A 22,187-nucleotide genomic window follows, 5' to 3' on the forward strand; every position below is an offset into this window, starting at 1 on the left:
TGGATGAATAAAGCAAGTAAAAAGTGTGTTAGATAAAAATTCATTTCAATTCGCTAATCGGGCTAATATGAATCAGGTGAATCGAGTTCTGCTTTTGGAAACTGGGTTAAGAAGGGGTGCACCGTTCCTGGAGGTACTGCAATACCAGGTCAATGCGTGGAGTGGACAGAGCAAGCTCTTTTTCCATCTCCCTGTTCTAAAAATCCATTTAATATATGGTCCCCAGATAGGGGACGTATCAGATATTAAACTGATAAGAACAGATACTACACTTGATCTTAGCCAAAAGGCCGAGAAGCGATAACCAGAATTGGTTTGGGCCTCGAGTGGCACCCTGGCCTATGCCGGACACATCTTAGGGAGAGAGAGCGAGAGGGAGACAAACCCACGCCTACACAAGACATTTTGTCACCCAAGCCAACCCTTGAAAAGGCTGCTTTGCAGAGCAAAAACAAGAAGAATGGTGCGTTTTGCAGCCGCCGCCCACTGCAATGAATCTGAATAACTCCTCCTTTAGGGCGCAAGCAACTCCCCTCCCCCTTGCAGTCTTTCCAATTCACGATACAAAAAGACGGACAGGACAGGTTGCCTGACTTTCCGTCACTGCCACCCTTTGCCATCCTTACCCGTAGAAAGCCCTTTCATCATCCCCAAACCCTAATCTTTTCCCTTTCCTTCCCAGCCCCCAAACCCTGCCCTCTGTACCTTTCTCACCACCCGCTTCCCTTCTCCTGTCATCCCCCTACCACCCGGGAAAAAAAGAGATTGCCCCCTCCTTCCACTAGCCCACCCTCCCACCCAAAGAACAACTTCTTCTGCGCAGCTTGTTTTCTAGGCAGCAGCGCTATTGTGATGTCATCGGGGGGCATTGTGACAAGCCGCCAGTGTTCCGTCTCTTCATGTTGTGCACTGTTCAAACCGAAAATACATCAACAGGCAGGCTACAGAAAAGCTTACTAACAAAGGTTAGAGAGGGGCTTTCTCAGAGGGCTTTTTACAGTTTGTCTATTCCCAATTAGCCGGTTTAGTATACTTAATGAAAGTACTAATTCTTTCATAGGCCGCCCATTCTTAGTATTTGACGTTCAGGTAACAACAGGTAACTTTATTTGGAGTGGAAGCAGAGAGATAACACCAGATGCCAATTGTAGATCCTCTCACACCTGTGGTCACTGCAGCATCTGACTCCACTTTGTCCAAAAGGGATCTATTCCATTCAATTACACATGATCTAGATTAGACTGACAACAAGATACTGCACGGGACATAGCAGAGTTGGTGAAGTTGAGTGGTGATGAGTTTGCTATTTGGATGAATAAAGCAAGTAAAAAGTGTGTTAGATAAAAATTCATTTCAATTCGCTAATCGGGCTAATATGAATCAGGTGAATCGAGTTCTGCTTTTGGAAACTGGGTTAAGAAGGGGTGCACCGTTCCTGGAGGTACTGCAATACCAGGTCAATGCGTGGAGTGGACAGAGCAAGCTCTTTTTCCATCTCCCTGTTCTAAAAATCCATTTAATATATGGTCCCCAGATAGGGGACGTATTAGATATTAAACTGATAAGAACAGATACTACACTTGATCTTAGCCAAAAGGCCGAGAAGCGATAACCAGAATTGGTTTGGGCCTCGAGTGGCACCCTGGCCTATGCCGGACACATCTTAGGGAGAGAGAGCGAGAGGGAGACAAACCCACGCCTACACAAGACATTTTGTCACCCAAGCCAACCCTTGAAAAGGCTGCTTTGCAGAGCAAAAACAAGAAGAATGGTGCGTTTTGCAGCCGCCGCCCACTGCAATGAATCTGAATAACTCCTCCTTTAGGGCGCAAGCAACTCCCCTCCCCCTTGCAGTCTTTCCAATTCACGATACAAAAAGACGGACAGGACAGGTTGCCTGACTTTCCGTCACTGCCACCCTTTGCCATCCTTACCCGTAGAAAGCCCTTTCATCATCCCCAAACCCTAATCTTTTCCCTTTCCTTCCCAGCCCCCAAACCCTGCCCTCTGTACCTTTCTCACCACCCGCTTCCCTTCTCCTGTCATCCCCCTACCACCCGGGAAAAAAAGAGATTGCCCCCTCCTTCCACTAGCCCACCCTCCCACCCAAAGAACAACTTCTTCTGCGCAGCTTGTTTTCTAGGCAGCAGCGCTATTGTGATGTCATCGGGGGGCATTGTGACAAGCCGCCAGTGTTCCGTCTCTTCATGTTGTGCACTGTTCAAACCGAAAATACATCAACAGGCAGGCTACAGAAAAGCTTACTAACAAAGGTTAGAGAGGGGCTTTCTCAGAGGGCTTTTTACAGTTTGTCTATTCCCAATTAGCCGGTTTAGTATACTTAATGAAAGTACTAATTCTTTCATAGGCCGCCCATTCTTAGTATTTGACGTTCAGGTAACAACAGGTAACTTTATTTGGAGTGGAAGCAGAGAGATAACACCAGATGCCAATTGTAGATCCTCTCACACCTGTGGTCACTGCAGCATCTGACTCCACTTTGTCCAAAAGGGATCTATTCCATTCAATTACACATGATCTAGATTAGACTGACAACAAGATACTGCACGGGACATAGCAGAGTTGGTGAAGTTGAGTGGTGATGAGTTTGCTATTTGGATGAATAAAGCAAGTAAAAAGTGTGTTAGATAAAAATTCATTTCAATTCGCTAATCGGGCTAATATGAATCAGGTGAATCGAGTTCTGCTTTTGGAAACTGGGTTAAGAAGGGGTGCACCGTTCCTGGAGGTACTGCAATACCAGGTCAATGCGTGGAGTGGACAGAGCAAGCTCTTTTTCCATCTCCCTGTTCTAAAAATCCATTTAATATATGGTCCCCAGATAGGGGACGTATCAGATATTAAACTGATAAGAACAGATACTACACTTGATCTTAGCCAAAAGGCCGAGAAGCGATAACCAGAATTGGTTTGGGCCTCGAGTGGCACCCTGGCCTATGCCGGACACATCTTAGGGAGAGAGAGCGAGAGGGAGACAAACCCACGCCTACACAAGACATTTTGTCACCCAAGCCAACCCTTGAAAAGGCTGCTTTGCAGAGCAAAAACAAGAAGAATGGTGCGTTTTGCAGCCGCCGCCCACTGCAATGAATCTGAATAACTCCTCCTTTAGGGCGCAAGCAACTCCCCTCCCCCTTGCAGTCTTTCCAATTCACGATACAAAAAGACGGACAGGACAGGTTGCCTGACTTTCCGTCACTGCCACCCTTTGCCATCCTTACCCGTAGAAAGCCCTTTCATCATCCCCAAACCCTAATCTTTTCCCTTTCCTTCCCAGCCCCCAAACCCTGCCCTCTGTACCTTTCTCACCACCCGCTTCCCTTCTCCTGTCATCCCCCTACCACCCGGGAAAAAAAGAGATTGCCCCCTCCTTCCACTAGCCCACCCTCCCACCCAAAGAACAACTTCTTCTGCGCAGCTTGTTTTCTAGGCAGCAGCGCTATTGTGATGTCATCGGGGGGCATTGTGACAAGCCGCCAGTGTTCCGTCTCTTCATGTTGTGCACTGTTCAAACCGAAAATACATCAACAGGCAGGCTACAGAAAAGCTTACTAACAAAGGTTAGAGAGGGGCTTTCTCAGAGGGCTTTTTACAGTTTGTCTATTCCCAATTAGCCGGTTTAGTATACTTAATGAAAGTACTAATTCTTTCATAGGCCGCCCATTCTTAGTATTTGACGTTCAGGTAACAACAGGTAACTTTATTTGGAGTGGAAGCAGAGAGATAACACCAGATGCCAATTGTAGATCCTCTCACACCTGTGGTCACTGCAGCATCTGACTCCACTTTGTCCAAAAGGGATCTATTCCATTCAATTACACATGATCTAGATTAGACTGACAACAAGATACTGCACGGGACATAGCAGAGTTGGTGAAGTTGAGTGGTGATGAGTTTGCTATTTGGATGAATAAAGCAAGTAAAAAGTGTGTTAGATAAAAATTCATTTCAATTCGCTAATCGGGCTAATATGAATCAGGTGAATCGAGTTCTGCTTTTGGAAACTGGGTTAAGAAGGGGTGCACCGTTCCTGGAGGTACTGCAATACCAGGTCAATGCGTGGAGTGGACAGAGCAAGCTCTTTTTCCATCTCCCTGTTCTAAAAATCCATTTAATATATGGTCCCCAGATAGGGGACGTATCAGATATTAAACTGATAAGAACAGATACTACACTTGATCTTAGCCAAAAGGCCGAGAAGCGATAACCAGAATTGGTTTGGGCCTCGAGTGGCACCCTGGCCTATGCCGGACACATCTTAGGGAGAGAGAGCGAGAGGGAGACAAACCCACGCCTACACAAGACATTTTGTCACCCAAGCCAACCCTTGAAAAGGCTGCTTTGCAGAGCAAAAACAAGAAGAATGGTGCGTTTTGCAGCCGCCGCCCACTGCAATGAATCTGAATAACTCCTCCTTTAGGGCGCAAGCAACTCCCCTCCCCCTTGCAGTCTTTCCAATTCACGATACAAAAAGACGGACAGGACAGGTTGCCTGACTTTCCGTCACTGCCACCCTTTGCCATCCTTACCCGTAGAAAGCCCTTTCATCATCCCCAAACCCTAATCTTTTCCCTTTCCTTCCCAGCCCCCAAACCCTGCCCTCTGTACCTTTCTCACCACCCGCTTCCCTTCTCCTGTCATCCCCCTACCACCCGGGAAAAAAAGAGATTGCCCCCTCCTTCCACTAGCCCACCCTCCCACCCAAAGAACAACTTCTTCTGCGCAGCTTGTTTTCTAGGCAGCAGCGCTATTGTGATGTCATCGGGGGGCATTGTGACAAGCCGCCAGTGTTCCGTCTCTTCATGTTGTGCACTGTTCAAACCGAAAATACATCAACAGGCAGGCTACAGAAAAGCTTACTAACAAAGGTTAGAGAGGGGCTTTCTCAGAGGGCTTTTTACAGTTTGTCTATTCCCAATTAGCCGGTTTAGTATACTTAATGAAAGTACTAATTCTTTCATAGGCCGCCCATTCTTAGTATTTGACGTTCAGGTAACAACAGGTAACTTTATTTGGAGTGGAAGCAGAGAGATAACACCAGATGCCAATTGTAGATCCTCTCACACCTGTGGTCACTGCAGCATCTGACTCCACTTTGTCCAAAAGGGATCTATTCCATTCAATTACACATGATCTAGATTAGACTGACAACAAGATACTGCACGGGACATAGCAGAGTTGGTGAAGTTGAGTGGTGATGAGTTTGCTATTTGGATGAATAAAGCAAGTAAAAAGTGTGTTAGATAAAAATTCATTTCAATTCGCTAATCGGGCTAATATGAATCAGGTGAATCGAGTTCTGCTTTTGGAAACTGGGTTAAGAAGGGGTGCACCGTTCCTGGAGGTACTGCAATACCAGGTCAATGCGTGGAGTGGACAGAGCAAGCTCTTTTTCCATCTCCCTGTTCTAAAAATCCATTTAATATATGGTCCCCAGATAGGGGACGTATCAGATATTAAACTGATAAGAACAGATACTACACTTGATCTTAGCCAAAAGGCCGAGAAGCGATAACCAGAATTGGTTTGGGCCTCGAGTGGCACCCTGGCCTATGCCGGACACATCTTAGGGAGAGAGAGCGAGAGGGAGACAAACCCACGCCTACACAAGACATTTTGTCACCCAAGCCAACCCTTGAAAAGGCTGCTTTGCAGAGCAAAAACAAGAAGAATGGTGCGTTTTGCAGCCGCCGCCCACTGCAATGAATCTGAATAACTCCTCCTTTAGGGCGCAAGCAACTCCCCTCCCCCTTGCAGTCTTTCCAATTCACGATACAAAAAGACGGACAGGACAGGTTGCCTGACTTTCCGTCACTGCCACCCTTTGCCATCCTTACCCGTAGAAAGCCCTTTCATCATCCCCAAACCCTAATCTTTTCCCTTTCCTTCCCAGCCCCCAAACCCTGCCCTCTGTACCTTTCTCACCACCCGCTTCCCTTCTCCTGTCATCCCCCTACCACCCGGGAAAAAAAGAGATTGCCCCCTCCTTCCACTAGCCCACCCTCCCACCCAAAGAACAACTTCTTCTGCGCAGCTTGTTTTCTAGGCAGCAGCGCTATTGTGATGTCATCGGGGGGCATTGTGACAAGCCGCCAGTGTTCCGTCTCTTCATGTTGTGCACTGTTCAAACCGAAAATACATCAACAGGCAGGCTACAGAAAAGCTTACTAACAAAGGTTAGAGAGGGGCTTTCTCAGAGGGCTTTTTACAGTTTGTCTATTCCCAATTAGCCGGTTTAGTATACTTAATGAAAGTACTAATTCTTTCATAGGCCGCCCATTCTTAGTATTTGACGTTCAGGTAACAACAGGTAACTTTATTTGGAGTGGAAGCAGAGAGATAACACCAGATGCCAATTGTAGATCCTCTCACACCTGTGGTCACTGCAGCATCTGACTCCACTTTGTCCAAAAGGGATCTATTCCATTCAATTACACATGATCTAGATTAGACTGACAACAAGATACTGCACGGGACATAGCAGAGTTGGTGAAGTTGAGTGGTGATGAGTTTGCTATTTGGATGAATAAAGCAAGTAAAAAGTGTGTTAGATAAAAATTCATTTCAATTCGCTAATCGGGCTAATATGAATCAGGTGAATCGAGTTCTGCTTTTGGAAACTGGGTTAAGAAGGGGTGCACCGTTCCTGGAGGTACTGCAATACCAGGTCAATGCGTGGAGTGGACAGAGCAAGCTCTTTTTCCATCTCCCTGTTCTAAAAATCCATTTAATATATGGTCCCCAGATAGGGGACGTATCAGATATTAAACTGATAAGAACAGATACTACACTTGATCTTAGCCAAAAGGCCGAGAAGCGATAACCAGAATTGGTTTGGGCCTCGAGTGGCACCCTGGCCTATGCCGGACACATCTTAGGGAGAGAGAGCGAGAGGGAGACAAACCCACGCCTACACAAGACATTTTGTCACCCAAGCCAACCCTTGAAAAGGCTGCTTTGCAGAGCAAAAACAAGAAGAATGGTGCGTTTTGCAGCCGCCGCCCACTGCAATGAATCTGAATAACTCCTCCTTTAGGGCGCAAGCAACTCCCCTCCCCCTTGCAGTCTTTCCAATTCACGATACAAAAAGACGGACAGGACAGGTTGCCTGACTTTCCGTCACTGACACCCTTTGCCATCCTTACCCGTAGAAAGCCCTTTCATCATCCCCAAACCCTAATCTTTTCCCTTTCCTTCCCAGCCCCCAAACCCTGCCCTCTGTACCTTTCTCACCACCCGCTTCCCTTCTCCTGTCATCCCCCTACCACCCGGGAAAAAAAGAGATCGCCCCCTCCTTCCACTAGCCCACCCTCCCACCCAAAGAACAACTTCTTCTGCGCAGCTTGTTTTCTAGGCAGCAGCGCTATTGTGATGTCATCGGGGGGCATTGTGACAAGCCGCCAGTGTTCCGTCTCTTCATGTTGTGCACTGTTCAAACCGAAAATACATCAACAGGCAGGCTACAGAAAAGCTTACTAACAAAGGTTAGAGAGGGGCTTTCTCAGAGGGCTTTTTACAGTTTGTCTATTCCCAATTAGCCGGTTTAGTATACTTAATGAAAGTACTAATTCTTTCATAGGCCGCCCATTCTTAGTATTTGACGTTCAGGTAACAACAGGTAACTTTATTTGGAGTGGAAGCAGAGAGATAACACCAGATGCCAATTGTAGATCCTCTCACACCTGTGGTCACTGCAGCATCTGACTCCACTTTGTCCAAAAGGAATCTATTCCATTCAATTACACATGATCTAGATTAGACTGACAACAAGATACTGCACGGGACATAGCAGAGTTGGTGAAGTTGAGTGGTGATGAGTTTGCTATTTGGATGAATAAAGCAAGTAAAAAGTGTGTTAGATAAAAATTCATTTCAATTCGCTAATCGGGCTAATATGAATCAGGTGAATCGAGTTCTGCTTTTGGAAACTGGGTTAAGAAGGGGTGCACCGTTCCTGGAGGTACTGCAATACCAGGTCAATGCGTGGAGTGGACAGAGCAAGCTCTTTTTCCATCTCCCTGTTCTAAAAATCCATTTAATATATGGTCCCCAGATAGGGGACGTATCAGATATTAAACTGATAAGAACAGATACTACACTTGATCTTAGCCAAAAGGCCGAGAAGCGATAACCAGAATTGGTTTGGGCCTCGAGTGGCACCCTGGCCTATGCCGGACACATCTTAGGGAGAGAGAGCGAGAGGGAGACAAACCCACGCCTACACAAGACATTTTGTCACCCAAGCCAACCCTTGAAAAGGCTGCTTTGCAGAGCAAAAACAAGAAGAATGGTGCGTTTTGCAGCCGCCGCCCACTGCAATGAATCTGAATAACTCCTCCTTTAGGGCGCAAGCAACTCCCCTCCCCCTTGCAGTCTTTCCAATTCACGATACAAAAAGACGGACAGGACAGGTTGCCTGACTTTCCGTCACTGACACCCTTTGCCATCCTTACCCGTAGAAAGCCCTTTCATCATCCCCAAACCCTAATCTTTTCCCTTTCCTTCCCAGCCCCCAAACCCTGCCCTCTGTACCTTTCTCACCACCCGCTTCCCTTCTCCTGTCATCCCCCTACCACCCGGGAAAAAAAGAGATCGCCCCCTCCTTCCACTAGCCCACCCTCCCACCCAAAGAACAACTTCTTCTGCGCAGCTTGTTTTCTAGGCAGCAGCGCTATTGTGATGTCATCGGGGGGCATTGTGACAAGCCGCCAGTGTTCCGTCTCTTCATGTTGTGCACTGTTCAAACCGAAAATACATCAACAGGCAGGCTACAGAAAAGCTTACTAACAAAGGTTAGAGAGGGGCTTTCTCAGAGGGCTTTTTACAGTTTGTCTATTCCCAATTAGCCGGTTTAGTATACTTAATGAAAGTACTAATTCTTTCATAGGCCGCCCATTCTTAGTATTTGACGTTCAGGTAACAACAGGTAACTTTATTTGGAGTGGAAGCAGAGAGATAACACCAGATGCCAATTGTAGATCCTCTCACACCTGTGGTCACTGCAGCATCTGACTCCACTTTGTCCAAAAGGGATCTATTCCATTCAATTACACATGATCTAGATTAGACTGACAACAAGATACTGCACGGGACATAGCAGAGTTGGTGAAGTTGAGTGGTGATGAGTTTGCTATTTGGATGAATAAAGCAAGTAAAAAGTGTGTTAGATAAAAATTCATTTCAATTCGCTAATCGGGCTAATATGAATCAGGTGAATCGAGTTCTGCTTTTGGAAACTGGGTTAAGAAGGGGTGCACCGTTCCTGGAGGTACTGCAATACCAGGTCAATGCGTGGAGTGGACAGAGCAAGCTCTTTTTCCATCTCCCTGTTCTAAAAATCCATTTAATATATGGTCCCCAGATAGGGGACGTATCAGATATTAAACTGATAAGAACAGATACTACACTTGATCTTAGCCAAGAGGGCGAGAAGCGATAACCAGAATTGGTTTGGGCCTCGAGTGGCACCCTGGCCTATGCCGGACACATCTTAGGGAGAGAGAGCGAGAGGGAGACAAACCCACGCCTACACAAGACATTTTGTCACCCAAGCCAACCCTTGAAAAGGCTGCTTTGCAGAGCAAAAACAAGAAGAATGGTGCGTTTTGCAGCCGCCGCCCACTGCAATGAATCTGAATAACTCCTCCTTTAGGGCGCAAGCAACTCCCCTCCCCCTTGCAGTCTTTCCAATTCACGATACAAAAAGACGGACAGGACAGGTTGCCTGACTTTCCGTCACTGCCACCCTTTGCCATCCTTACCCGTAGAAAGCCCTTTCATCATCCCCAAACCCTAATCTTTTCCCTTTCCTTCCCAGCCCCCAAACCCTGCCCTCTGTACCTTTCTCACCACCCGCTTCCCTTCTCCTGTCATCCCCCTACCACCCGGGAAAAAAAGAGATTGCCCCCTCCTTCCACTAGCCCACCCTCCCACCCAAAGAACAACTTCTTCTGCGCAGCTTGTTTTCTAGGCAGCAGCGCTATTGTGATGTCATCGGGGGGCATTGTGACAAGCCGCCAGTGTTCCGTCTCTTCATGTTGTGCACTGTTCAAACCGAAAATACATCAACAGGCAGGCTACAGAAAAGCTTACTAACAAAGGTTAGAGAGGGGCTTTCTCAGAGGGCTTTTTACAGTTTGTCTATTCCCAATTAGCCGGTTTAGTATACTTAATGAAAGTACTAATTCTTTCATAGGCCGCCCATTCTTAGTATTTGACGTTCAGGTAACAACAGGTAACTTTATTTGGAGTGGAAGCAGAGAGATAACACCAGATGCCAATTGTAGATCCTCTCACACCTGTGGTCACTGCAGCATCTGACTCCACTTTGTCCAAAAGGGATCTATTCCATTCAATTACACATGATCTAGATTAGACTGACAACAAGATACTGCACGGGACATAGCAGAGTTGGTGAAGTTGAGTGGTGATGAGTTTGCTATTTGGATGAATAAAGCAAGTAAAAAGTGTGTTAGATAAAAATTCATTTCAATTCGCTAATCGGGCTAATATGAATCAGGTGAATCGAGTTCTGCTTTTGGAAACTGGGTTAAGAAGGGGTGCACCGTTCCTGGAGGTACTGCAATACCAGGTCAATGCGTGGAGTGGACAGAGCAAGCTCTTTTTCCATCTCCCTGTTCTAAAAATCCATTTAATATATGGTCCCCAGATAGGGGACGTATCAGATATTAAACTGATAAGAACAGATACTACACTTGATCTTAGCCAAAAGGCCGAGAAGCGATAACCAGAATTGGTTTGGGCCTCGAGTGGCACCCTGGCCTATGCCGGACACATCTTAGGGAGAGAGAGCGAGAGGGAGACAAACCCACGCCTACACAAGACATTTTGTCACCCAAGCCAACCCTTGAAAAGGCTGCTTTGCAGAGCAAAAACAAGAAGAATGGTGCGTTTTGCAGCCGCCGCCCACTGCAATGAATCTGAATAACTCCTCCTTTAGGGCGCAAGCAACTCCCCTCCCCCTTGCAGTCTTTCCAATTCACGATACAAAAAGACGGACAGGACAGGTTGCCTGACTTTCCGTCACTGCCACCCTTTGCCATCCTTACCCGTAGAAAGCCCTTTCATCATCCCCAAACCCTAATCTTTTCCCTTTCCTTCCCAGCCCCCAAACCCTGCCCTCTGTACCTTTCTCACCACCCGCTTCCCTTCTCCTGTCATCCCCCTACCACCCGGGAAAAAAAGAGATTGCCCCCTCCTTCCACTAGCCCACCCTCCCACCCAAAGAACAACTTCTTCTGCGCAGCTTGTTTTCTAGGCAGCAGCGCTATTGTGATGTCATCGGGGGGCATTGTGACAAGCCGCCAGTGTTCCGTCTCTTCATGTTGTGCACTGTTCAAACCGAAAATACATCAACAGGCAGGCTACAGAAAAGCTTACTAACAAAGGTTAGAGAGGGGCTTTCTCAGAGGGCTTTTTACAGTTTGTCTATTCCCAATTAGCCGGTTTAGTATACTTAATGAAAGTACTAATTCTTTCATAGGCCGCCCATTCTTAGTATTTGACGTTCAGGTAACAACAGGTAACTTTATTTGGAGTGGAAGCAGAGAGATAACACCAGATGCCAATTGTAGATCCTCTCACACCTGTGGTCACTGCAGCATCTGACTCCACTTTGTCCAAAAGGGATCTATTCCATTCAATTACACATGATCTAGATTAGACTGACAACAAGATACTGCACGGGACATAGCAGAGTTGGTGAAGTTGAGTGGTGATGAGTTTGCTATTTGGATGAATAAAGCAAGTAAAAAGTGTGTTAGATAAAAATTCATTTCAATTCTCTAATCGGGCTAATATGAATCAGGTGAATCGAGTTCTGCTTTTGGAAACTGGGTTAAGAAGGGGTGCACCGTTCCTGGAGGTACTGCAATACCAGGTCAATGCGTGGAGTGGACAGAGCAAGCTCTTTTTCCATCTCCCTGTTCTAAAAATCCATTTAATATATGGTCCCCAGATAGGGGACGTATCAGATATTAAACTGATAAGAACAGATACTACACTTGATCTTAGCCAAAAGGCCGAGAAGCGATAACCAGAATTGGTTTGGGCCTCGAGTGGCACCCTGGCCTATGCCGGACACATCTTAGGGAGAGAGAGCGAGAGGGAGACAAACCCACGCCTACACAAGACATTTTGTCACCCAAGCCAACCCTTGAAAAGGCTGCTTTGCAGAGCAAAAACAAGAAGAATGGTGCGTTTTGCAGCCGCCGCCCACTGCAATGAATCTGAATAACTCCTCCTTTAGGGCGCAAGCAACTCCCCTCCCCCTTGCAGTCTTTCCAATTCACGATACAAAAAGACGGACAGGACAGGTTGCCTGACTTTCCGTCACTGCCACCCTTTGCCATCCTTACCCGTAGAAAGCCCTTTCATCATCCCCAAACCCTAATCTTTTCCCTTTCCTTCCCAGCCCCCAAACCCTGCCCTCTGTACCTTTCTCACCACCCGCTTCCCTTCTCCTGTCATCCCCCTACCACCCGGGAAAAAAAGAGATTGCCCCCTCCTTCCACTAGCCCACCCTCCCACCCAAAGAACAACTTCTTCTGCGCAGCTTGTTTTCTAGGCAGCAGCGCTATTGTGATGTCATCGGGGGGCATTGTGACAAGCCGCCAGTGTTCCGTCTCTTCATGTTGTGCACTGTTCAAACCGAAAATACATCAACAGGCAGGCTACAGAAAAGCTTACTAACAAAGGTTAGAGAGGGGCTTTCTCAGAGGGCTTTTTACAGTTTGTCTATTCCCAATTAGCCGGTTTAGTATACTTAATGAAAGTACTAATTCTTTCATAGGCCGCCCATTCTTAGTATTTGACGTTCAGGTAACAACAGGTAACTTTATTTGGAGTGGAAGCAGAGAGATAACACCAGATGCCAATTGTAGATCCTCTCACACCTGTGGTCACTGCAGCATCTGACTCCACTTTGTCCAAAAGGGATCTATTCCATTCAATTACACATGATCTAGATTAGACTGACAACAAGATACTGAACGGGACATAGCAGAGTTGGTGAAGTTGAGTGGTGATGAGTTTGCTATTTGGATGAATAAAGCAAGTAAAAAGTGTGTTAGATAAAAATTAATTTCAATTCGCTAATCGGGCTAATATGAATCAGGTGAATCGAGTTCTGCTTTTGGAAACTGGGTTAAGAAGGGGTGCACCGTTCCTGGAGGTACTGCAATACCAGGTCAATGCGTGGAGTGGACAGAGCAAGCTCTTTTTCCATCTCCCTGTTCTAAAAATCCATTTAATATATGGTCCCCAGATAGGGGACGTATCAGATATTAAACTGATAAGAACAGATGAGATTTCATCCGCAATTTTCAGAATCAAGGTAGCCCCGAAGGCCAGCAGGCCACCACACAAAAGCGCAGTGCCTGGGTGATCGCCTCCCGAGCCCAGGAACCACCAGCCACAAGGGGACGTAAGCACCAAAAGGCGCAACAATCCCCGAGGCCAGCGGTTGTGCAAGCCCGGGCCCCTCCCAGCCAAGACCAAGGCAAACCCAATGAAGGGACTACACTTGATCTTAGCCAAAAGGCCGAGAAGCGATAACCAGAATTGGTTTGGGCCTCGAGTGGCACCCTGGCCTATGCCGGACACATCTTAGGGAGAGAGAGCGAGAGGGAGACAAACCCACGCCTACACAAGACATTTTGTCACCCAAGCCAACCCTTGAAAAGGCTGCTTTGCAGAGCAAAAACAAGAAGAATGGTGCGTTTTGCAGCCGCCGCCCACTGCAATGAATCTGAATAACTCCTCCTTTAGGGCGCAAGCAACTCCCCTCCCCCTTGCAGTCTTTCCAATTCACGATACAAAAAGACGGACAGGACAGGTTGCCTGACTTTCCGTCACTGCCACCCTTTGCCATCCTTACCCGTAGAAAGCCCTTTCATCATCCCCAAACCCTAATCTTTTCCCTTTCCTTCCCAGCCCCCAAACCCTGCCCTCTGTACCTTTCTCACCACCCGCTTCCCTTCTCCTGTCATCCCCCTACCACCCGGGAAAAAAAGAGATTGCCCCCTCCTTCCACTAGCCCACCCTCCCACCCAAAGAACAACTTCTTCTGCGCAGCTTGTTTTCTAGGCAGCAGCGCTATTGTGATGTCATCGGGGGGCATTGTGACAAGCCGCCAGTGTTCCGTCTCTTCATGTTGTGCACTGTTCAAACCGAAAATACATCAACAGGCAGGCTACAGAAAAGCTTACTAACAAAGGTTAGAGAGGGGCTTTCTCAGAGGGCTTTTTACAGTTTGTCTATTCCCAATTAGCCGGTTTAGTATACTTAATGAAAGTACTAATTCTTTCATAGGCCGCCCATTCTTAGTATTTGACGTTCAGGTAACAACAGGTAACTTTATTTGGAGTGGAAGCAGAGAGATAACACCAGATGCCAATTGTAGATCCTCTCACACCTGTGGTCACTGCAGCATCTGACTCCACTTTGTCCAAAAGGGATCTATTCCATTCAATTACACATGATCTAGATTAGACTGACAACAAGATACTGCACGGGACATAGCAGAGTTGGTGAAGTTGAGTGGTGATGAGTTTGCTATTTGGATGAATAAAGCAAGTAAAAAGTGTGTTAGATAAAAATTCATTTCAATTCGCTAATCGGGCTAATATGAATCAGGTGAATCGAGTTCTGCTTTTGGAAACTGGGTTAAGAAGGGGTGCACCGTTCCTGGAGGTACTGCAATACCAGGTCAATGCGTGGAGTGGACAGAGCAAGCTCTTTTTCCATCTCCCTGTTCTAAAAATCCATTTAATATATGGTCCCCAGATAGGGGACGTATCAGATATTAAACTGATAAGAACAGATACTACACTTGATCTTAGCCAAAAGGCCGAGAAGCGATAACCAGAATTGGTTTGGGCCTCGAGTGGCACCCTGGCCTATGCCGGACACATCTTAGGGAGAGAGAGCGAGAGGGAGACAAACCCACGCCTACACAAGACATTTTGTCACCCAAGCCAACCCTTGAAAAGGCTGCTTTGCAGAGCAAAAACAAGAAGAATGGTGCGTTTTGCAGCCGCCGCCCACTGCAATGAATCTGAATAACTCCTCCTTTAGGGCGCAAGCAACTCCCCTCCCCCTTGCAGTCTTTCCAATTCACGATACAAAAAGACGGACAGGACAGGTTGCCTGACTTTCCGTCACTGCCACCCTTTGCCATCCTTACCCGTAGAAAGCCCTTTCATCATCCCCAAACCCTAATCTTTTCCCTTTCCTTCCCAGCCCCCAAACCCTGCCCTCTGTACCTTTCTCACCACCCGCTTCCCTTCTCCTGTCATCCCCCTACCACCCGGGAAAAAAAGAGATTGCCCCCTCCTTCCACTAGCCCACCCTCCCACCCAAAGAACAACTTCTTCTGCGCAGCTTGTTTTCTAGGCAGCAGCGCTATTGTGATGTCATCGGGGGGCATTGTGACAAGCCGCCAGTGTTCCGTCTCTTCATGTTGTGCACTGTTCAAACCGAAAATACATCAACAGGCAGGCTACAGAAAAGCTTACTAACAAAGGTTAGAGAGGGGCTTTCTCAGAGGGCTTTTTACAGTTTGTCTATTCCCAATTAGCCGGTTTAGTATACTTAATGAAAGTACTAATTCTTTCATAGGCCGCCCATTCTTAGTATTTGACGTTCAGGTAACAACAGGTAACTTTATTTGGAGTGGAAGCAGAGAGATAACACCAGATGCCAATTGTAGATCCTCTCACACCTGTGGTCACTGCAGCATCTGACTCCACTTTGTCCAAATGGGATCTATTCCATTCAATTACACATGATCTAGATTAGACTGACAACAAGATACTGCACGGGACATAGCAGAGTTGGTGAAGTTGAGTGGTGATGAGTTTGCTATTTGGATGAATAAAGCAAGTAAAAAGTGTGTTAGATAAAAATTCATTTCAATTCGCTAATCGGGCTAATATGAATCAGGTGAATCGAGTTCTGCTTTTGGAAACTGGGTTAAGAAGGGGTGCACCGTTCCTGGAGGTACTGCAATACCAGGTCAATGCGTGGAGTGGACAGAGCAAGCTCTTTTTCCATCTCCCTGTTCTAAAAATCCATTTAATATATGGTCCCCAGATAGGGGACGTATCAGATATTAAACTGATAAGAACAGATACTACACTTGATCTTAGCCAAAAGGCCGAGAAGCGATAACCAGAATTGGTTTGGGCCTCGAGTGGCACCCTGGCCTATGCCGGACACATCTTAGGGAGAGAGAGCGAGAGGGAGACAAACCCACGCCTACACAAGACATTTTGTCACCCAAGCCAACCCTTGAAAAGGCTGCTTTGCAGAGCAAAAACAAGAAGAATGGTGCGTTTTGCAGCCGCCGCCCACTGCAATGAATCTGAATAACTCCTCCTTTAGGGCGCAAGCAACTCCCCTCCCCCTTGCAGTCTTTCCAATTCACAATACAAAAAGACGGACAGGACAGGTTGCCTGACTTTCCGTCACTGCCACCCTTTGCCATCCTTACCCGTAGAAAGCCCTTTCATCATCCCCAAACCCTAATCTTTTCCCTTTCCTTCCCAGCCCCCAAACCCTGCCCTCTGTACCTTTCTCACCACCCGCTTCCCTTCTCCTGTCATCCCCCTACCACCCGGGAAAAAAAGAGATTGCCCCCTCCTTCCACTAGCCCACCCTCCCACCCAAAGAACAACTTCTTCTGCGCAGCTTGTTTTCTAGGCAGCAGCGCTATTGTGATGTCATCGGGGGGCATTGTGACAAGCCGCCAGTGTTCCGTCTCTTCATGTTGTGCACTGTTCAAACCGAAAATACATCAACAGGCAGGCTACAGAAAAGCTTACTAACAAAGGTTAGAGAGGGGCTTTCTCAGAGGGCTTTTTACAGTTTGTCTATTCCCAATTAGCCGGTTTAGTATACTTAATGAAAGTACTAATTCTTTCATAGGCCGCCCATTCTTAGTATTTGACGTTCAGGTAACAACAGGTAACTTTATTTGGAGTGGAAGCAGAGAGATAACACCAGATGCCAATTGTAGATCCTCTCACACCTGTGGTCACTGCAGCATCTGACTCCACTTTGTCCAAAAGGGATCTATTCCATTCAATTACACATGATCTAGATTAGACTGACAACAAGATACTGCACGGGACATAGCAGAGTTGGTGAAGTTGAGTGGTGATGAGTTTGCTATTTGGATGAATAAAGCAAGTAAAAAGTGTGTTAGATAAAAATTCATTTCAATTCGCTAATCGGGCTAATATGAATCAGGTGAATCGAGTTCTGCTTTTGGAAACTGGGTTAAGAAGGGGTGCACCGTTCCTGGAGGTACTGCAATACCAGGTCAATGCGTGGAGTGGACAGAGCAAGCTCTTTTTCCATCTCCCTGTTCTAAAAATCCATTTAATATATGGTCCCCAGATAGGGGACGTATCAGATATTAAACTGATAAGAACAGATACTACACTTGATCTTAGCCAAAAGGCCGAGAAGCGATAACCAGAATTGGTTTGGGCCTCGAGTGGCACCCTGGCCTATGCCGGACACATCTTAGGGAGAGAGAGCGAGAGGGAGACAAACCCACGCCTACACAAGACATTTTGTCACCCAAGCCAACCCTTGAAAAGGCTGCTTTGCAGAGCAAAAACAAGAAGAATGGTGCGTTTTGCAGCCGCCGCCCACTGCAATGAATCTGAATAACTCCTCCTTTAGGGCGCAAGCAACTCCCCTCCCCCTTGCAGTCTTTCCAATTCACGATACAAAAAGACGGACAGGACAGGTTGCCTGACTTTCCGTCACTGCCACCCTTTGCCATCCTTACCCGTAGAAAGCCCTTTCATCATCCCCAAACCCTAATCTTTTCCCTTTCCTTCCCAGCCCCCAAACCCTGCCCTCTGTACCTTTCTCACCACCCGCTTCCCTTCTCCTGTCATCCCCCTACCACCCGGGAAAAAAAGAGATTGCCCCCTCCTTCCACTAGCCCACCCTCCCACCCAAAGAACAACTTCTTCTGCGCAGCTTGTTTTCTAGGCAGCAGCGCTATTGTGATGTCATCGGGGGGCATTGTGACAAGCCGCCAGTGTTCCGTCTCTTCATGTTGTGCACTGTTCAAACCGAAAATACATCAACAGGCAGGCTACAGAAAAGCTTACTAACAAAGGTTAGAGAGGGGCTTTCTCAGAGGGCTTTTTACAGTTTGTCTATTCCCAATTAGCCGGTTTAGTATACTTAATGAAAGTACTAATTCTTTCATAGGCCGCCCATTCTTAGTATTTGACGTTCAGGTAACAACAGGTAACTTTATTTGGAGTGGAAGCAGAGAGATAACACCAGATGCCAATTGTAGATCCTCTCACACCTGTGGTCACTGCAGCATCTGACTCCACTTTGTCCAAAAGGGATCTATTCCATTCAATTACACATGATCTAGATTAGACTGACAACAAGATACTGCACGGGACATAGCAGAGTTGGTGAAGTTGAGTGGTGATGAGTTTGCTATTTGGATGAATAAAGCAAGTAAAAAGTGTGTTAGATAAAAATTCATTTCAATTCGCTAATCGGGCTAATATGAATCAGGTGAATCGAGTTCTGCTTTTGGAAACTGGGTTAAGAAGGGGTGCACCGTTCCTGGAGGTACTGCAATACCAGGTCAATGCGTGGAGTGGACAGAGCAAGCTCTTTTTCCATCTCCCTGTTCTAAAAATCCATTTAATATATGGTCCCCAGATAGGGGACGTATCAGATATTAAACTGATAAGAACAGATACTACACTTGATCTTAGCCAAAAGGCCGAGAAGCGATAACCAGAATTGGTTTGGGCCTCGAGTGGCACCCTGGCCTATGCCGGACACATCTTAGGGAGAGAGAGCGAGAGGGAGACAAACCCACGCCTACACAAGACATTTTGTCACCCAAGCCAACCCTTGAAAAGGCTGCTTTGCAGAGCAAAAACAAGAAGAATGGTGCGTTTTGCAGCCGCCGCCCACTGCAATGAATCTGAATAACTCCTCCTTTAGGGCGCAAGCAACTCCCCTCCCCCTTGCAGTCTTTCCAATTCACGATACAAAAAGACGGACAGGACAGGTTGCCTGACTTTCCGTCACTGCCACCCTTTGCCATCCTTACCCGTAGAAAGCCCTTTCATCATCCCCAAACCCTAATCTTTTCCCTTTCCTTCCCAGCCCCCAAACCCTGCCCTCTGTACCTTTCTCACCACCCGCTTCCCTTCTCCTGTCATCCCCCTACCACCCGGGAAAAAAAGAGATTGCCCCCTCCTTCCACTAGCCCACCCTCCCACCCAAAGAACAACTTCTTCTGCGCAGCTTGTTTTCTAGGCAGCAGCGCTATTGTGATGTCATCGGGGGGCATTGTGACAAGCCGCCAGTGTTCCGTCTCTTCATGTTGTGCACTGTTCAAACCGAAAATACATCAACAGGCAGGCTACAGAAAAGCTTACTAACAAAGGTTAGAGAGGGGCTTTCTCAGAGGGCTTTTTACAGTTTGTCTATTCCCAATTAGCCGGTTTAGTATACTTAATGAAAGTACTAATTCTTTCATAGGCCGCCCATTCTTAGTATTTGACGTTCAGGTAACAACAGGTAACTTTATTTGGAGTGGAAGCAGAGAGATAACACCAGATGCCAATTGTAGATCCTCTCACACCTGTGGTCACTGCAGCATCTGACTCCACTTTGTCCAAAAGGGATCTATTCCATTCAATTACACATGATCTAGATTAGACTGACAACAAGATACTGCACGGGACATAGCAGAGTTGGTGAAGTTGAGTGGTGATGAGTTTGCTATTTGGATGAATAAAGCAAGTAAAAAGTGTGTTAGATAAAAATTCATTTCAATTCGCTAATCGGGCTAATAGGAATCAGGTGAATCGAGTTCTGCTTTTGGAAACTGGGTTAAGAAGGGGTGCACCGTTCCTGGAGGTACTGCAATACCAGGTCAATGCGTGGAGTGGACAGAGCAAGCTCTTTTTCCATCTCCCTGTTCTAAAAATCCATTTAATATATGGTCCCCAGATAGGGGACGTATCAGATATTAAACTGATAAGAACAGATACTACACTTGATCTTAGCCAAAAGGCCGAGAAGCGATAACCAGAATTGGTTTGGGCCTCGAGTGGCACCCTGGCCTATGCCGGACACATCTTAGGGAGAGAGAGCGAGAGGGAGACAAACCCACGCCTACACAAGACATTTTGTCACCCAAGCCAACCCTTGAAAAGGCTGCTTTGCAGAGCAAAAACAAGAAGAATGGTGCGTTTTGCAGCCGCCGCCCACTGCAATGAATCTGAATAACTCCTCCTTTAGGGCGCAAGCAACTCCCCTCCCCCTTGCAGTCTTTCCAATTCACGATACAAAAAGACGGACAGGACAGGTTGCCTGACTTTCCGTCACTGCCACCCTTTGCCATCCTTACCCGTAGAAAGCCCTTTCATCATCCCCAAACCCTAATCTTTTCCCTTTCCTTCCCAGCCCCCAAACCCTGCCCTCTGTACCTTTCTCACCACCCGCTTCCCTTCTCCTGTCATCCCCCTACCACCCGGGAAAAAAAGAGATTGCCCCCTCCTTCCACTAGCCCACCCTCCCACCCAAAGAACAACTTCTTCTGCGCAGCTTGTTTTCTAGGCAGCAGCGCTATTGTGATGTCATCGGGGGGCATTGTGACAAGCCGCCAGTGTTCCGTCTCTTCATGTTGTGCACTGTTCAAACCGAAAATACATCAACAGGCAGGCTACAGAAAAGCTTACTAACAAAGGTTAGAGAGGGGCTTTCTCAGAGGGCTTTTTACAGTTTGTCTATTCCCAATTAGCCGGTTTAGTATACTTAATGAAAGTACTAATTCTTTCATAGGCCGCCCATTCTTAGTATTTGACGTTCAGGTAACAACAGGTAACTTTATTTGGAGTGGAAGCAGAGAGATAACACCAGATGCCAATTGTAGATCCTCTCACACCTGTGGTCACTGCAGCATCTGACTCCACTTTGTCCAAAAGGGATCTATTCCATTCAATTACACATGATCTAGATTAGACTGACAACAAGATACTGCACGGGACATAGCAGAGTTGGTGAAGTTGAGTGGTGATGAGTTTGCTATTTGGATGAATAAAGCAAGTAAAAAGTGTGTTAGATAAAAATTCATTTCAATTCGCTAATCGGGCTAATAGGAATCAGGTGAATCGAGTTCTGCTTTTGGAAACTGGGTTAAGAAGGGGTGCACCGTTCCTGGAGGTACTGCAATACCAGGTCAATGCGTGGAGTGGACAGAGCAAGCTCTTTTTCCATCTCCCTGTTCTAAAAATCCATTTAATATATGGTCCCCAGATAGGGGACGTATCAGATATTAAACTGATAAGAACAGATACTACACTTGATCTTAGCCAAAAGGCCGAGAAGCGATAACCAGAATTGGTTTGGGCCTCGAGTGGCACCCTGGCCTATGCCGGACACATCTTAGGGAGAGAGAGCGAGAGGGAGACAAACCCACGCCTACACAAGACATTTTGTCACCCAAGCCAACCCTTGAAAAGGCTGCTTTGCAGAGCAAAAACAAGAAGAATGGTGCGTTTTGCAGCCGCCGCCCACTGCAATGAATCTGAATAACTCCTCCTTTAGGGCGCAAGCAACTCCCCTCCCCCTTGCAGTCTTTCCAATTCACGATACAAAAAGACGGACAGGACAGGTTGCCTGACTTTCCGTCACTGCCACCCTTTGCCATCCTTACCCGTAGAAAGCCCTTTCATCATCCCCAAACCCTAATCTTTTCCCTTTCCTTCCCAGCCCCCAAACCCTGCCCTCTGTACCTTTCTCACCACCCGCTTCCCTTCTCCTGTCATCCCCCTACCACCCGGGAAAAAAAGAGATTGCCCCCTCCTTCCACTAGCCCACCCTCCCACCCAAAGAACAACTTCTTCTGCGCAGCTTGTTTTCTAGGCAGCAGCGCTATTGTGATGTCATCGGGGGGCATTGTGACAAGCCGCCAGTGTTCCGTCTCTTCATGTTGTGCACTGTTCAAACCGAAAATACATCAACAGGCAGGCTACAGAAAAGCTTACTAACAAAGGTTAGAGAGGGGCTTTCTCAGAGGGCTTTTTACAGTTTGTCTATTCCCAATTAGCCGGTTTAGTATACTTAATGAAAGTACT

At 46.9% G+C, this 22,187-nt stretch overlaps 17 non-coding genes across 17 annotated transcripts; all 17 read right to left on the reverse strand.

Moving 5' to 3' along the window:
- Nucleotides 1-111: 111 nt before the first annotated feature.
- Nucleotides 112-302, reverse strand: LOC142284259 (U2 spliceosomal RNA). Its single transcript, XR_012745783.1, has one exon. It is a non-coding gene; the product is annotated as a U2 spliceosomal RNA (small nuclear RNA).
- A 1,117-nt stretch (nucleotides 303-1,419) lies between these two features.
- Nucleotides 1,420-1,610, reverse strand: LOC142284199 (U2 spliceosomal RNA). The gene has a single exon (XR_012745737.1). It is a non-coding gene; the product is annotated as a U2 spliceosomal RNA (small nuclear RNA).
- Nucleotides 1,611-2,727: 1,117 nt separating this feature from the next.
- On the reverse strand, nucleotides 2,728-2,918 carry LOC142284260 (U2 spliceosomal RNA). Its single transcript, XR_012745784.1, has one exon. It is a non-coding gene; the product is annotated as a U2 spliceosomal RNA (small nuclear RNA).
- Nucleotides 2,919-4,035: 1,117 nt separating this feature from the next.
- On the reverse strand, nucleotides 4,036-4,226 carry LOC142284261 (U2 spliceosomal RNA). The gene has a single exon (XR_012745785.1). It is a non-coding gene; the product is annotated as a U2 spliceosomal RNA (small nuclear RNA).
- Nucleotides 4,227-5,343: 1,117 nt separating this feature from the next.
- Nucleotides 5,344-5,534, reverse strand: LOC142284262 (U2 spliceosomal RNA). The gene has a single exon (XR_012745786.1). It is a non-coding gene; the product is annotated as a U2 spliceosomal RNA (small nuclear RNA).
- A 1,117-nt stretch (nucleotides 5,535-6,651) lies between these two features.
- On the reverse strand, nucleotides 6,652-6,842 carry LOC142284263 (U2 spliceosomal RNA). The gene has a single exon (XR_012745787.1). It is a non-coding gene; the product is annotated as a U2 spliceosomal RNA (small nuclear RNA).
- A 1,117-nt stretch (nucleotides 6,843-7,959) lies between these two features.
- LOC142284264 (U2 spliceosomal RNA) lies at nucleotides 7,960-8,150 on the reverse strand. The gene has a single exon (XR_012745788.1). It is a non-coding gene; the product is annotated as a U2 spliceosomal RNA (small nuclear RNA).
- Nucleotides 8,151-9,267: 1,117 nt separating this feature from the next.
- Nucleotides 9,268-9,458, reverse strand: LOC142284201 (U2 spliceosomal RNA). The gene has a single exon (XR_012745739.1). It is a non-coding gene; the product is annotated as a U2 spliceosomal RNA (small nuclear RNA).
- A 1,117-nt stretch (nucleotides 9,459-10,575) lies between these two features.
- On the reverse strand, nucleotides 10,576-10,766 carry LOC142284265 (U2 spliceosomal RNA). Its single transcript, XR_012745789.1, has one exon. It is a non-coding gene; the product is annotated as a U2 spliceosomal RNA (small nuclear RNA).
- Nucleotides 10,767-11,883: 1,117 nt separating this feature from the next.
- Nucleotides 11,884-12,074, reverse strand: LOC142284266 (U2 spliceosomal RNA). The gene has a single exon (XR_012745790.1). It is a non-coding gene; the product is annotated as a U2 spliceosomal RNA (small nuclear RNA).
- A 1,117-nt stretch (nucleotides 12,075-13,191) lies between these two features.
- Nucleotides 13,192-13,375, reverse strand: LOC142284212 (U2 spliceosomal RNA). Its single transcript, XR_012745747.1, has one exon. It is a non-coding gene; the product is annotated as a U2 spliceosomal RNA (small nuclear RNA).
- A 1,336-nt stretch (nucleotides 13,376-14,711) lies between these two features.
- Nucleotides 14,712-14,902, reverse strand: LOC142284268 (U2 spliceosomal RNA). Its single transcript, XR_012745792.1, has one exon. It is a non-coding gene; the product is annotated as a U2 spliceosomal RNA (small nuclear RNA).
- Nucleotides 14,903-16,019: 1,117 nt separating this feature from the next.
- LOC142284269 (U2 spliceosomal RNA) lies at nucleotides 16,020-16,210 on the reverse strand. Its single transcript, XR_012745793.1, has one exon. It is a non-coding gene; the product is annotated as a U2 spliceosomal RNA (small nuclear RNA).
- Nucleotides 16,211-17,327: 1,117 nt separating this feature from the next.
- Nucleotides 17,328-17,518, reverse strand: LOC142284270 (U2 spliceosomal RNA). The gene has a single exon (XR_012745794.1). It is a non-coding gene; the product is annotated as a U2 spliceosomal RNA (small nuclear RNA).
- A 1,117-nt stretch (nucleotides 17,519-18,635) lies between these two features.
- On the reverse strand, nucleotides 18,636-18,826 carry LOC142284271 (U2 spliceosomal RNA). Its single transcript, XR_012745795.1, has one exon. It is a non-coding gene; the product is annotated as a U2 spliceosomal RNA (small nuclear RNA).
- Nucleotides 18,827-19,943: 1,117 nt separating this feature from the next.
- LOC142284272 (U2 spliceosomal RNA) lies at nucleotides 19,944-20,134 on the reverse strand. Its single transcript, XR_012745796.1, has one exon. It is a non-coding gene; the product is annotated as a U2 spliceosomal RNA (small nuclear RNA).
- Nucleotides 20,135-21,251: 1,117 nt separating this feature from the next.
- On the reverse strand, nucleotides 21,252-21,442 carry LOC142284137 (U2 spliceosomal RNA). Its single transcript, XR_012745679.1, has one exon. It is a non-coding gene; the product is annotated as a U2 spliceosomal RNA (small nuclear RNA).
- Between the last annotated feature and the right edge of the window lie 745 nt (nucleotides 21,443-22,187).

This window comes from Anomaloglossus baeobatrachus, unplaced genomic scaffold (genome assembly GCF_048569485.1).
Source record: "Anomaloglossus baeobatrachus isolate aAnoBae1 unplaced genomic scaffold, aAnoBae1.hap1 Scaffold_563, whole genome shotgun sequence".
NCBI lineage: Eukaryota > Metazoa > Chordata > Amphibia > Anura > Aromobatidae > Anomaloglossus > Anomaloglossus baeobatrachus.